Source organism: Berghia stephanieae, chromosome 13 (genome assembly GCF_034508935.2).
Source record: "Berghia stephanieae isolate SIO BIC M18660-M18661 chromosome 13, UCSD_Bste_1.3, whole genome shotgun sequence".
NCBI classification, from domain to species: domain Eukaryota; kingdom Metazoa; phylum Mollusca; class Gastropoda; order Nudibranchia; family Aeolidiidae; genus Berghia; species Berghia stephanieae.
This window is the reverse complement of record NC_088372.1, coordinates 39,550,922-39,563,421: the sequence shown is the minus strand read 5'-3', so window position 1 is coordinate 39,563,421 and position 12,500 is coordinate 39,550,922. Positions and strand designations below refer to the sequence as shown.

Here is a 12,500-nt window from a genome sequence, read left to right as displayed (position 1 = left end):
AATATAAGATATAAATAAGGTTAATGATTGAAAGTACATAAAAATTTGTCGTGAGCAAAATGCAAAACAGACAAACGTAGACCACAGTACACACATAAAATGGAATTGGAACATTGTCCCTATGCTTAGTTCATAGGATCAGCATTTATTATCATTTGCTGTCAGTTGATAGCAGTCCGCAAACCATTTCAATTGACGTAGTACAGCATATAGCAATAGAGTAGCAGTATATTTTTGTCATAGAAAAGCATCTGCAGCAAATATAAAGAGCTAGCAGACACAACAGTTCGTAAGCAAGTAAGATAGTATAGATAAGTAGTAGAGCAAGTGATATAAGTAGTAAGTAGTGTGAAGTATAGCAGTAGTAGACAGCAGCAGGAGTAGAAGTAGCATAGGAGCAGTCGTCCAGAGTATAATAGCAGCAGCACAGTATGTGGGTATTAGTATATTAGTAGTGTTAGAGTAGTAGTAGTAATAGTGTAGTGGTAGTAACTAGTAGTATATGATATCTTCAGTTTTAGTCTCAATTAAATGTTGAGTAATATTAAAGTTAATAGTATATAGTAGGTATAAGTGCAAATAATCAGTTTTATATGTAGATTATAGTAAGGAGTAGTGTAGAGTATAGTAGTAGTAGTAGTAGTAGTACAAAAACAAATGTGCGGAATTTAATGAGAATCGGAGAATTTCTTCATAATCAGTGCAATCTATATTTGATCAACTGTCGGACTATGATACAACGTTTACAAAAAGTTGTTTTTTTTTTAATTAACATTGTGAGAGGAATTTTTGGATCATAATTTTTGAGATAATTTGATGACAAAACATTTGCAAAGCGCATTTTAATTGATAGAAAGTTTAAATAAAACCTACGAGAGGACTTAAACCTACTTTTTTTCAAGCTCGTTCCTTCGAGGGAATTGTCTTCGATTGCTCAACTCAAACCCAGATTTTTTTTCAAACTACTTTTAAATTCAAGCTCATTCAAGTAAACATTCATTACAATGCAAAAATAAAACAAAAAAAGATGATGTTTGCAGACACGTCTTCATTTTCAATGAAAAGTTCATGTGAAGTTTGATGACTGCAGGACCAGAATAATAAAACTGATAGTGAAAGTGTTTTAGGTTAGCATGATGTGGTACAATTTCAAATATTCTTTTTATCGTTGACATGATATTATAAGAAACTTGAACTTTTGCCTCAGTAAGTTCAAAAAAGTTTCCAATTCCTCGTAATATTTTTGCTATTACGTTATATTAAAACTGGTTTTCTCAATACCAAAGGAGTATAATACCTCATTATATCATTACATTATATAATCTTCCGCAACACAGTCTGTTCAAAGCATTTATCGCAGATGTTATATATATTGAATTAGAAATCTAATAGTTGCGTCGAAAGAAATTTCAAGGCACCCTCAAACCTGAAACCCCGCGAGGTCTTGCTTAAAGGATTGGGAGTTGTTTTGCCAAGATGAGGATCATTTAAATGACCGATATTTCAAGGACGAGCTTTATGTCCAAATTCTTAAAATATGTGTTTTTCCAGAGTACGGCAGTTAACTGGATATTGCTACATCAACATGTACTAAACAATGGGCTACAATATCAGCCGAGACAAATACTTATTCCTATTCTCCTCAACAAATGAAACCAGAAAATTTGAACCTAATATTAGATTGTCAACTTCCTGATCCATGCCATTTGTACCTTTGGAGTCATTTCACAAAATCAAACCAATTGACCACTAGTATGACATTTGACAAACCTAAACCATTTTACCATGGAATGACATTTGCCAAATCCAAACCCATTGAAAACCTTGGTATGACATCTGACAAACATACATCCTTTTTACCATGGCATGACATATGACAAATCCAAACCCTTTTTACCTTGGTATGACATTTGACATAAGACTTACACATTATTTGCTGTACGTCAACATATTAAAGTCTTCAGGATTTATTATACGATTTATGCTGAAACGCTCAGATACTTGGATATTTGACGGAAACTAAAGAAATCAACTCAGGGCATTCAAGTAGAGTTATCAGAGCATCAAAGATAAAGACAAGCAAGCTAGACATGACAAGGTAGGCTCCAAGAATAATCTCTGTTTTTTAATAATGCGAGTTGATTTCTCAATTAATAAAGCAAGTTTAGGTGAGAGTTTACAAGATCACATTAATTACCTACCAATTCCCTATCCCGACTGCCAAAGGCCTTTTCAAAGACTACAAATATGATATTTAAAAAATATATATATCCCTTTATTCATCCCATAGGGGACATTTTTCTTTAGGGTCTAATTCCAGGGAAGACTGGAATAACCCAGGCGTCAGCCGCAATGCAGCGCCGCATATTGAGCTTGGGTGAGGTGACTTGCTTTAGACACTCAGAGCAGCGGCGGGTGATCGAACTTGGTACCTTCCGGGTACGAAGTAATGACCGTACCGCTGAGCCACGCTAGGTCTGTACTGTCATTCATTAGATTACTCTATATTCTGTTTTACTCTTACAGAAACCTGCATAAGAATTTAGGCCAGAAAACTCGTCCTTTAAATATCGATTGATTACAGTGACCCTTATCTTGCCAAAAGCTCTCAAACCTGGGACCTCTTTCATTTTCAAGTACTGTGGTAGAAGGAAACACATTGGAGAATTTCTACTTTCGTCATCACATCCTTTTTTGGATTGGGCTCTACATATATATATATATGACATAAGACTTACACATTATTTGCTGTACGTCAACATATTAAAGTCTTCAGGATTTATTATACGATTTATGCTGAAACGCTCAGATACTTGGATATTTGACGGAAACTAAAGAAATCAACTCAGGGCATTCAAGTAGAGTTATCAGAGCATCAAAGATAAAGACAAGCAAGCTAGACATGACAAGGTAGGCTCCAAGAATAATCTCTGTTTTTTAATAATGCGAGTTGATTTCTCAATTAATAAAGCAAGTTTAGGTGAGAGTTTACAAGATCACATTAATTACCTACCAATTCCCTATCCCGACTGCCAAAGGCCTTTTCAAAGACTACAAATATGATATTTTAAAAAAATATATACATTTTTCTTTAGGGTCTAATTCCAGGGAAGACTGGAATAACCCAGGCGTCAGCCGCAATGCAGCGCCGCATATTGAGCTTGGGTGAGGTGACTTGCTTTAGACACTCAGAGCAGCGGCGGGTGATCGAACTTGGTACCTTCCGGGTACGAAGTAATGACCGTACCGCTGAGCCACGCTAGGTCTGTACTGTCATTCATTAGATTACTCTATATTCTGTTTTACTCTTACAGAAACCTGCATAAGAATTTAGGCCAGAAAACTCGTCCTTTAAATATCGATTGATTACAGTGACCCTTATCTTGCCAAAAGCTCTCAAACCTGGGACCTCTTTCATTTTCAAGTACTGTGGTAGAAGGAAACACATTGGAGAATTTCTACTTTCGTCATCACATCCTTTTTTGGATTGGGCTCTACATATATATATATATATATATATATATATATATATATATATATATATATATATATATATATATATATATATATATATATATATATATATATAACCAATAAAACATTGTTTTGAATGGCACACGTCAGACAAATGAACAGGGACTTGATGTGCTGTTTCCTCGTCATCAAATATAATAACGTTGACACATATTGTATAGTATGTAATGTAACAGATTTTGTCTACATCTATTTCAGTTTTTGGATTCATGAGATGTGACATGGACTGTGTACGATGTCTTAATCCTTTCATTGCGAGACAAAATTTCTTTCAAGTTATAATTTTCTGTTTTAATGACTTTGTTATAACCACAGACCCAAGTCCTTTTTACCAAGTCTTAAATAACCAGGGATACAAATCGGGCTTCATCATGTAAAGTTCAAGTCGCATTGCCCTTGGTACTCTATTTGAAAATGACGCAATAAATCTTGATGCTAATATAAGCAGGATCAAACCCCGTGTTTAAAGAGATGTATGTTTGCTCTAGGCGTTTAAATTGTTTGTTTGGATTACCTAAAGTGCAAATATAGAGCTGTGCTTACTCTCTCCTAAAATTACCATATCCGATGTATTGTTCTTTCTATTCATTGCTTTCTAAGTGAACACATCTTTCTCCAGCTCGGATATCATCAATTCGTTGAACAAGGTAAGATAATTTTTTTTTTCTTCTTTGATTTATTTTTCAATTTTTATTTGTAAAATAATTATTTTTCTTGAAATATACGACGACTTTTCTCTGTCCATTCTGATGAACGACGACTTTCCTCTGTCCATTGTTGTAATGAACGACGACTTTCTTCTGTCCATTGTTGTAATGAAATACAACTTTCCTCTGTCCATTGTTGTAATGTACGACGACTTTTCTCTGTCCATTGTTGTAATATACGACGACTTTCCTCTGTCCATTGTTGTAATATACGACGATTTTCCTCTGTCCATTGTTGTAATGAAATACAACTTTCCTCTGTCCATTGTTGTAATGTACGACGACTTTCCTCTGTCCATTGTTGTAATGTACGACGACTTTCCTTTGCCCGTTGCAATCTACGACGACTTTCCTCTGTCCATTGCAATGTACGACCTTTACTCTGTCCAGTGTTGTAATGTACGACGACTTTTCTCTGTTCATAGTTGTAATGTACGACGACTTTCCTCTGTCCATTGTAATGTACGACGACTTTCCTCTGTCCATTGTTGTAATGTACAACGACTTTTCTCTGTCCATTGTTGTAATGTACGACGACTTTCTTCTGTCCATTGTTGTAATGTACGACGACTTTCCTCTGTCCATTGTTGTAATCTACGACGACTTTCCTCTGTCCATTGTAATGTACGACGACTTTCCTCTGTCCATTGTAATGTACGACGACTTTCCTCTGTCCATCAAATATAATAACGTTGACACATATTGTATAGTATGTAATGTAACAGATTTTGTCTACATCTATTTCAGTTTTTGGATTCATGAGATGTGACATGGACTGTGTACGATGTCTTAATCCTTTCATTGCGAGACAAAATTTCTTTCAAGTTATAATTTTCTGTTTTAATGACTTTGTTATAACCACAGACCCAAGTCCTTTTTACCAAGTCTTAAATAACCAGGGATACAAATCGGGCTTCATCATGTAAAGTTCAAGTCGCATTGCCCTTGTTACTCTATTTGAAAATGACGCAATAAATCTTGATGCTAATATAAGCAGGATCAAACCCCGTGTTTAAAGAGATGTATGTTTGCTCTAGGCGTTTAAATTGTTTGTTTGGATTACCTAAAGTGCAAATATAGAGCTGTGCTTACTCTCTCCTAAAATTACCATATCCGATGTATTGTTCTTTCTATTCATTGCTTTCTAAGTGAACACATCTTTCTCCAGCTCGGATATCATCAATTCGTTGAACAAGGTAAGATAATTTTTTTTTTCTTCTTTGATTTATTTTTCAATTTTTATTTGTAAAATAATTATTTTTCTTGAAATATACGACGACTTTTCTCTGTCCATTCTGATGAACGACGACTTTCCTCTGTCCATTGTTGTAATGAACGACGACTTTCTTCTGTCCATTGTTGTAATGAAATACAACTTTCCTCTGTCCATTGTTGTAATGTACGACGACTTTCCTCTGTCCATTGTTGTAATATACGACGACTTTCCTCTGTCCATTGTTGTAATATACGACGATTTTCCTCTGTCCATTGTAATGAAATACAACTTTCCTCTGTCCATTGTTGTGATGTACGACGACTTTCCTTTGCCCGTTGCAATCTACGACGACTTTCCTCTATCCATTGCAATGTACGACCTTTACTCTGTCCAGTGTTGTAATGTACGACGACTTTCCTCTGTCCATTGTTGTAATGAAATACAACTTTCCTCTGTCCATTGTTGTAATGTACGACGACTTTCCTCTGTCCATTGTTGTAATATACGACGACTTTCCTCTGTCCATTGTAATGAAATACAACTTTCCTCTGTCCATTGTTGTAATGTACGACGACTTTCCTTTGCCCGTTGCAATCTACGACGACTTTCCTCTATCCATTGCAATGTACGACCTTTACTCTGTCCAGTGTTGTAATGTACGACGACTTTTCTCTGTCCATAGTTGTAATGTACGACGACTTTCCTCTGTCCATTGTAATGTACGACGACTTTCCTCTGTCCATTGTTGTAATGTACGACGACATTTCTCTGTCCATTGTTGTAATATACGACGACTTTCTTCTGTCCATTGTTGTAATATACGACGACTTTCCTCTGTCCATTGTTGTAATGTACGACAACTTTCCTCTGTCCATTGTAATGTACGACGACTTTCCTCTGTCCATTGTAATGTACGACGACTTTCCTCTGTCCATTGTTGTAATGTACGACGACTTTCCTCTGTCCATTGTTGTAATCTACGACGACTTTCCTCTGTCCATTGTTGTAATGTACGACGACTTTCCTCTGTCCATTGTTGTAATGTACGACGACTTTCCTCTGTCCATTGTAATGTACGATGACTTTCCTCTGTCCATTGTAATGTACGATGACTTTCCTCTGTCCATTGTTGTAATCTACGACGACTTTCCTCTGTCCATTGTAATGTACGACGACTTTCCTCTGTCCATTGCAATCTACGACGACTTTCCTCTGTCCATTGTTGTAATGTACGACGACTTTCCTCTGTCCATTGTTGTAATGTACGACGACTTTTCTCTGTCCATTGTTGTAATGTACGACGACTTTCCTCTGTCCATTGTTGTAATGTACGACGACTTTCCTCTGTCCATTGTTGTAATGTACGACGACTTTCCTCTGTCCATTGTAATGTACGACTTCTTTACTCTGTCCGTTGTTATAATGTACGACGACTTTCCTCTGTCCATTGTTGTAATGTACGACGACTTTCCTCTGTCCATTGTAATGTACGACTTCTTGACTCTGTCCGTTGTTATAATGTACGACGACTTTCCTTTGTCCATGTTTGTAATTTACGACGACATTTCTCTGTCCATTGTTGTAATGTACGACGACTTTTCTCTGTCCATTGTTGTAATGTACGACGACATTTCTCTGTCCATTGTTGTAATGTACGACGACATTTCTCTGTCCATTGTTGTAATGTACGACGACTTTCCTCTGTCCATTGTTGTAATGTACGACGACTTTTCTCTGTCCATTGTTGTAATATACGACGACTTTCCTCTGTCCATTTTTGTAATGTACAACGACTTTCCTCTGTCCATTGTTGTAATGTACGACGACTTTCCTTTGTCCATTGTTGTAATATACGACAACTTTCCGCTGGCCATTGTTGTAATATACGACGACTTTCCTCTGTCCATTGTTGTAATGTACGACAACTTTCCTCGTCCATTGTTGTAATATACGACGACTTACCTCTGTCCATTCTGATGTACGACGACTTTCCTCTGTCTATTGTTGTAATGTACGACGACTTTCCTCTGTCCATTGTTGTAATGTACGACGACTTTCCTCTGTCCATTGTTGTAATGTACGACAACTTTCCTCTGTCCATTGTAATGTACGACTCTTTACCTCTGTCCGTTGTTATAATGTACGACGACTTTCCTTTGTCCATGTTTGTAATTTACGACGACATTTCTCTGTCCATTGTTGTAATGTACGACGACTTTCTCTGTCCATTGTTGTAATGTACGACGACATATCTCTGTCCGTTGTTGTAATGTACGACGACATGTCTCTGTCCGTTGTTGTAATTTCTGATTTTTAAATCTCCTACTGCACTGGCTAGACCTTGAATTATTTATGGAAATCGACGTGCGCGTGTTTGCAGGTTAGATAACCGATGGCGATTATTGCTTTGAATTAACATTGTTGTAATATACAATATAGTGCCTTGCTGTGGTAGTATTTCCATTAAAAAACGAGTACATAACAAGTTGGGTTATCAGACCTGCCAAATAGTAAACGTCGATTGAAATGTATCATTTTGAAATGTTTTTCGTCACCTCAAAATGTTATTGTATTGTGTTTTGATTGACGGATGAAGAAACTATATTGTGAACTAGTACTTTGTCAGAAATACGGAATTTTTCCCTTTTTTATTTGCTGTTTTGTTTATTTGTTTGTTCGTTTTTGTTATATTTGTTTTGTCTTTTCTTTCTCTTCTTTGTATTATATAAACAATAACGTGATTGAAATCGACATCTCTCTGATCATTGTTATTGTTTTTATACCGCCAAAGGGATTACTAGTTATCGCACGATTTTCTCGATCATATTATTGCAAACGTTTAAGTTTTCTGTGTTGGTTCTATTGATTAAGCAATAAAACGGTGGATATTATACTTAGACACATACACAACGATAGAAACACCTGTGCAGTTTGCTATGTTTACCAATCACTGCCATTGTTTACATTATGACGACTGTCCTAGAGGCGTGGTTATCTAGGTGTCTGGAGACAAAATAAAGTTAACATTACATTTGAAATCCCTTTTTTAAGTGGTGGATGGCGTCGATTGTAGAGCCTCTCTCTCTCTCTCTCTCTCTCTCTCTCTCTCACACACACACACACACTTTCTCGTTTATAGGCGGGTTGTGGGTTTAAATCCACATCACCTCAAAGTTTTTATTCTCTATTGTCCCCTAGTATATTTCTACTTACTTTTATTTCTTTTTATTATGAGCTGTTGTGAGGTGACTTGCTGCAAGTCAAACACATTGGCTGGAGAGATCAAACTCAACACCTTCTGAGTATGTAGCAAAAAAAACCATATCGCCGTGCAAGCCGTCATTATAGATAGATTCCTTTGTCAGGAAAAGACGTATGTTTGTATTTTCTTTTTTGAAAGCACAGTCAGAATAACTCGACACAAACGTAACCTGTAAATTTTGTTAAACACTTCTTTCAAGGGTGGAGCTGTTGAGAAACTCTCCATAAAACCGGTTTTAAAAATCAAACAATTTTACTGCTTTTTTCTTTATTTTTCAGATATTGTGTAAGTTTTTCAAATTCCTCCCACTCATCCATTCGGTCAAAACGATATATGTTTTCGTCATCGCGGATCTTGTAGGTCAACGTCAATTTACTTTTTTACAGGTCTAAACCATTCCAAAGTCTTCTACAGGAATAGATATCCTCTTGGAAAAAAAACCCTTGATAATTCTAAGAGAATGTATACTAGATTTAGACTTGTGTCATTATCATTATTGACAATTAGTCTACTGTGTGGGTATTTTGTCAACACCATCGAAATCGGTAGTAGCAGCACAACAACAATTATAGAATAATACAACAATAACAAAAACAACAAAAACAACAACAACAACAAGGGCCACCTGAAATCTTTTGGAGAGAGTGGAACCAAAACCAACGTCAAACAAGTGGATGGATTTCCAGAACCCACGGATTTCTTTTCAAATTATTTCCTTCGCTCCAAACCTGTTCTCATGAAGCGGGCAGTTAAATCTGACCCTGTATTAACAAATGGACAGATGATTATTTATCTCAGTCAGTCTCCGTGAAAAAACCGTGGACATCTCTTTACTATTGAACCGGAAAAGAAGGAAAATAGGACGAAAAAACCGGTACAGATGGAGTTGCATGAATTTTTAAACGTTATAACTCAGAAGAATTCTTCCTCGTTGATAACGTGCCGCCATTTTTGACCAAAGATCTGACATTACCTCTTCCACTACAGGTAAGCCTCTCCACCACCGGCTCTCTCCTCCTCCTCCTCCTCCTCCTCCTCCTCTCCTCCTCCTCCTCTCCCCTCCTCCTCCTTCCTTCTCCTCTCCCCTCCTTTTCCCTTTCTTCTCCAGATCAGTTTTAGTTACCAATAAGCAAATGCATTAATTTGTTTTGGTTTTGTTTTTTTCTTTAAAAAAATTATCATTTGAGCCTTCTCAATTTTCCCTCCAGCAATTGTTTACACCAGACAGTGTGATACCGTCATCGATGTAAAATAATATAATATAATGAAAATAATTGAAATCTATCATTTCATCAATTTCAAGGGGAGCATTTACCCTAGGATCTTTGTGATATTCCTTAGGAAGACTCTGGGTGGGTTCTGGTCCTCCATCATGGGCAGGGTGGCACTTACTGTTCTTCTATCCCCCTATAATATCTGTTTTCCAATCTGCTTTCTGTCTTTGTCTTGGAATGAGATTACTTGGTTTTGCCCGGGCCGTAGTGCTTGGCTGGGAAGGAAACAGTCAAATGCAAAGTTTATTGTTTTGGAAGATGATATTTTTTTCCTTGTAAATCATCTCTCTGTTATGTATTGTTAGGTTTGTTGTTTTGAATGTATAAAGAAAGCATTTGAGTGTATTCCTCTTAGTGGGATCTTGTGCTGGTGTGTCGGTGAGACATTTAGGTGATCTCAAACTAAGTACATTGATAGTTTTCTTTTGGAATCTACATCTGTTCCCTATTTGAACCACTCATCTTTGCCTTACTTTTTTACTCGTCATTTTTATTGTACATCTAGAATCGTTTCACTATCCTATTTTCTTCCTTTTTACTGGCACTGATATGACCTAAATGTGTTGCAAGCGCCGTAAAACCCTTAGAAACAAACAAACCTTAGAAAGACTGGAATAACCTAGGCGTCAACTGAAGTACTCCGCCGAAAAGTGATGAAGGCGAGGTGACTTGATCAAGGCCACACAGAATGACGCAAAATAGAAATCGAGACCTTCTCGATGCGAAGCAAAAACAATACACCAGTATCCCATGCCTTGTTGCCCCTTAATTTAATTTGAAATCAGTCAAAAAATCGATTTTGCAAAATTGAGCACAAAACTGAAATAAATCTTCACACAGGACGCGCTTCAGTAGTTTGTCTGTCAACCGTTAGAATTGGTGAATGTCACAACCTTTTGACTAACTGATGGTGTCACCTGATGGATTGTTTGTGCTTGTATATAAATCCAAATTGTATAAATTCTGAATAACAGTTCATCAAATTTTGTATAGCACCTTCCTTCCTCTATTTATTTGTGTAGCTTTCTTTTCATAAAATCCCATTTATGTCAGGGTACTGTGACGATTCGGTTGCTCCCGGTTAGTCGCAGAGCAAGATAATCCGAAACGTCAACAAAAGAAGAAGAAAGGGAAAAGAATAGAAGTATAGAAGGAGAGAATTCGTTAATTTCCCTCAAGAAGGAGATCGGGCCACTGCTACTGGGCTTAGCCTGATTCAGAGGGAATGGAAAAAAGAGAAACTACGTGCCTCACGGCCTGACAATTATAGCGAATAAAATGAATAGAGAGTCAGGTTTACGACCACGATACATTCATTACGTAACTGTATAGATAACATGGATAACATAAAATAGAAACGATACAACTCTACTTAGCCATTTATCCTTTCTCCTTACATCCACGAATAGGGAACACTACAATAAATAAAATAATAAAGAACAGGTCGGCTGGAAAGTGGTGTACTGTTCAACTAGACATACTTACAAAAGACCCCTCTGTTTTCCCGCGCTACGCTTATATAAGCATCAGGCTCAAACCCTGATTGGCTAAGGGTGGGATACAAAATGCATAGCACTCTGGGAAGGACGGCCAAATTCTACACACGTTCGGGTGATGCCTAGCAACCACGTTGCAAGGGCATAACAGTACACAGCAGACCGCAGGTTCATCACCCTTACAATTGTTTTGGAAATCAGATGTTTGTCGAGCACTATGTGATGAGGCGTTATCATGCTGGAATATCACTACTTGATTATTCTGATGTCGAATAAAAGGGAAGAAGGTTCTAGAATATCGCTGTTGTATAGATGTGGATTATGAATTGAGTCTTTGATACTTATAAGCTATATTTTTCTACCACCGGTTATCAGTCCTCAAACCATTACAGATCCATATCCCCGGAAAGATACTTCAATGGTGCTTTTGTCATTGAAACATTCACTTCGACGAGGGTAGCACAAAATTCGTTTGGCTCTAGAATCAACTTCAAAAATGGATCCGTTTGTAAATAAAACGCCGTCCCAGATTTTATGATTCCAGTTCTTGTGTTCACAAGCCCATCTCACTTGTTCAACTTCGTGCAAGGCTAAGCTTTGGGGGAATTGCGGGTTTGTGACATTTGAAACAACGTTTGCTGATCGTTTGGTGTGCAACGGTTGCTTAGCAACACTTATGTGGAATTAATATATGAATTAATTTATGATTTGAGTGAGCATTTGTTTACTAAATGTAACTTTGTTACCAACAGGTTTGGCGATCCGCATCAGCTTCTCAATTTTATCAATAACGGAATGAAATAAATTGAGCGTTATATAGAGCAATATCCACTAAATATGCTCAAAGCGCTTTACAAGAGGTTTCTGGTTCGACGATATTACAATTTTTTTCGGATAAAGACAACGCTGTTAACGGCCATGTACTCATTTTCAACCTGAGTACGTGGATGACAAAAGAGGGATGTGCTACAACTACTAGGCCGACTACTACAATGCATTCACACAATAAGA

General features: G+C 37.0%; 1 protein-coding gene across 1 annotated transcript in view; it reads left to right on the top strand.

Moving 5' to 3' along the window:
- The window catches only part of LOC144959063 (tRNA wybutosine-synthesizing protein 5-like), a 297,326-nt gene that overhangs the window by 272,951 nt on the left and 11,875 nt on the right, over nt 1–12,500 (top strand). The window contains exons 2-3 of the mRNA XM_078891433.1: nt 5,391–5,437; nt 8,998–9,706. The gene's annotated coding sequence lies outside the window, so the exon portion shown is untranslated. The remainder of the gene's footprint in view (nt 1–5,390; nt 5,438–8,997; nt 9,707–12,500) is intronic.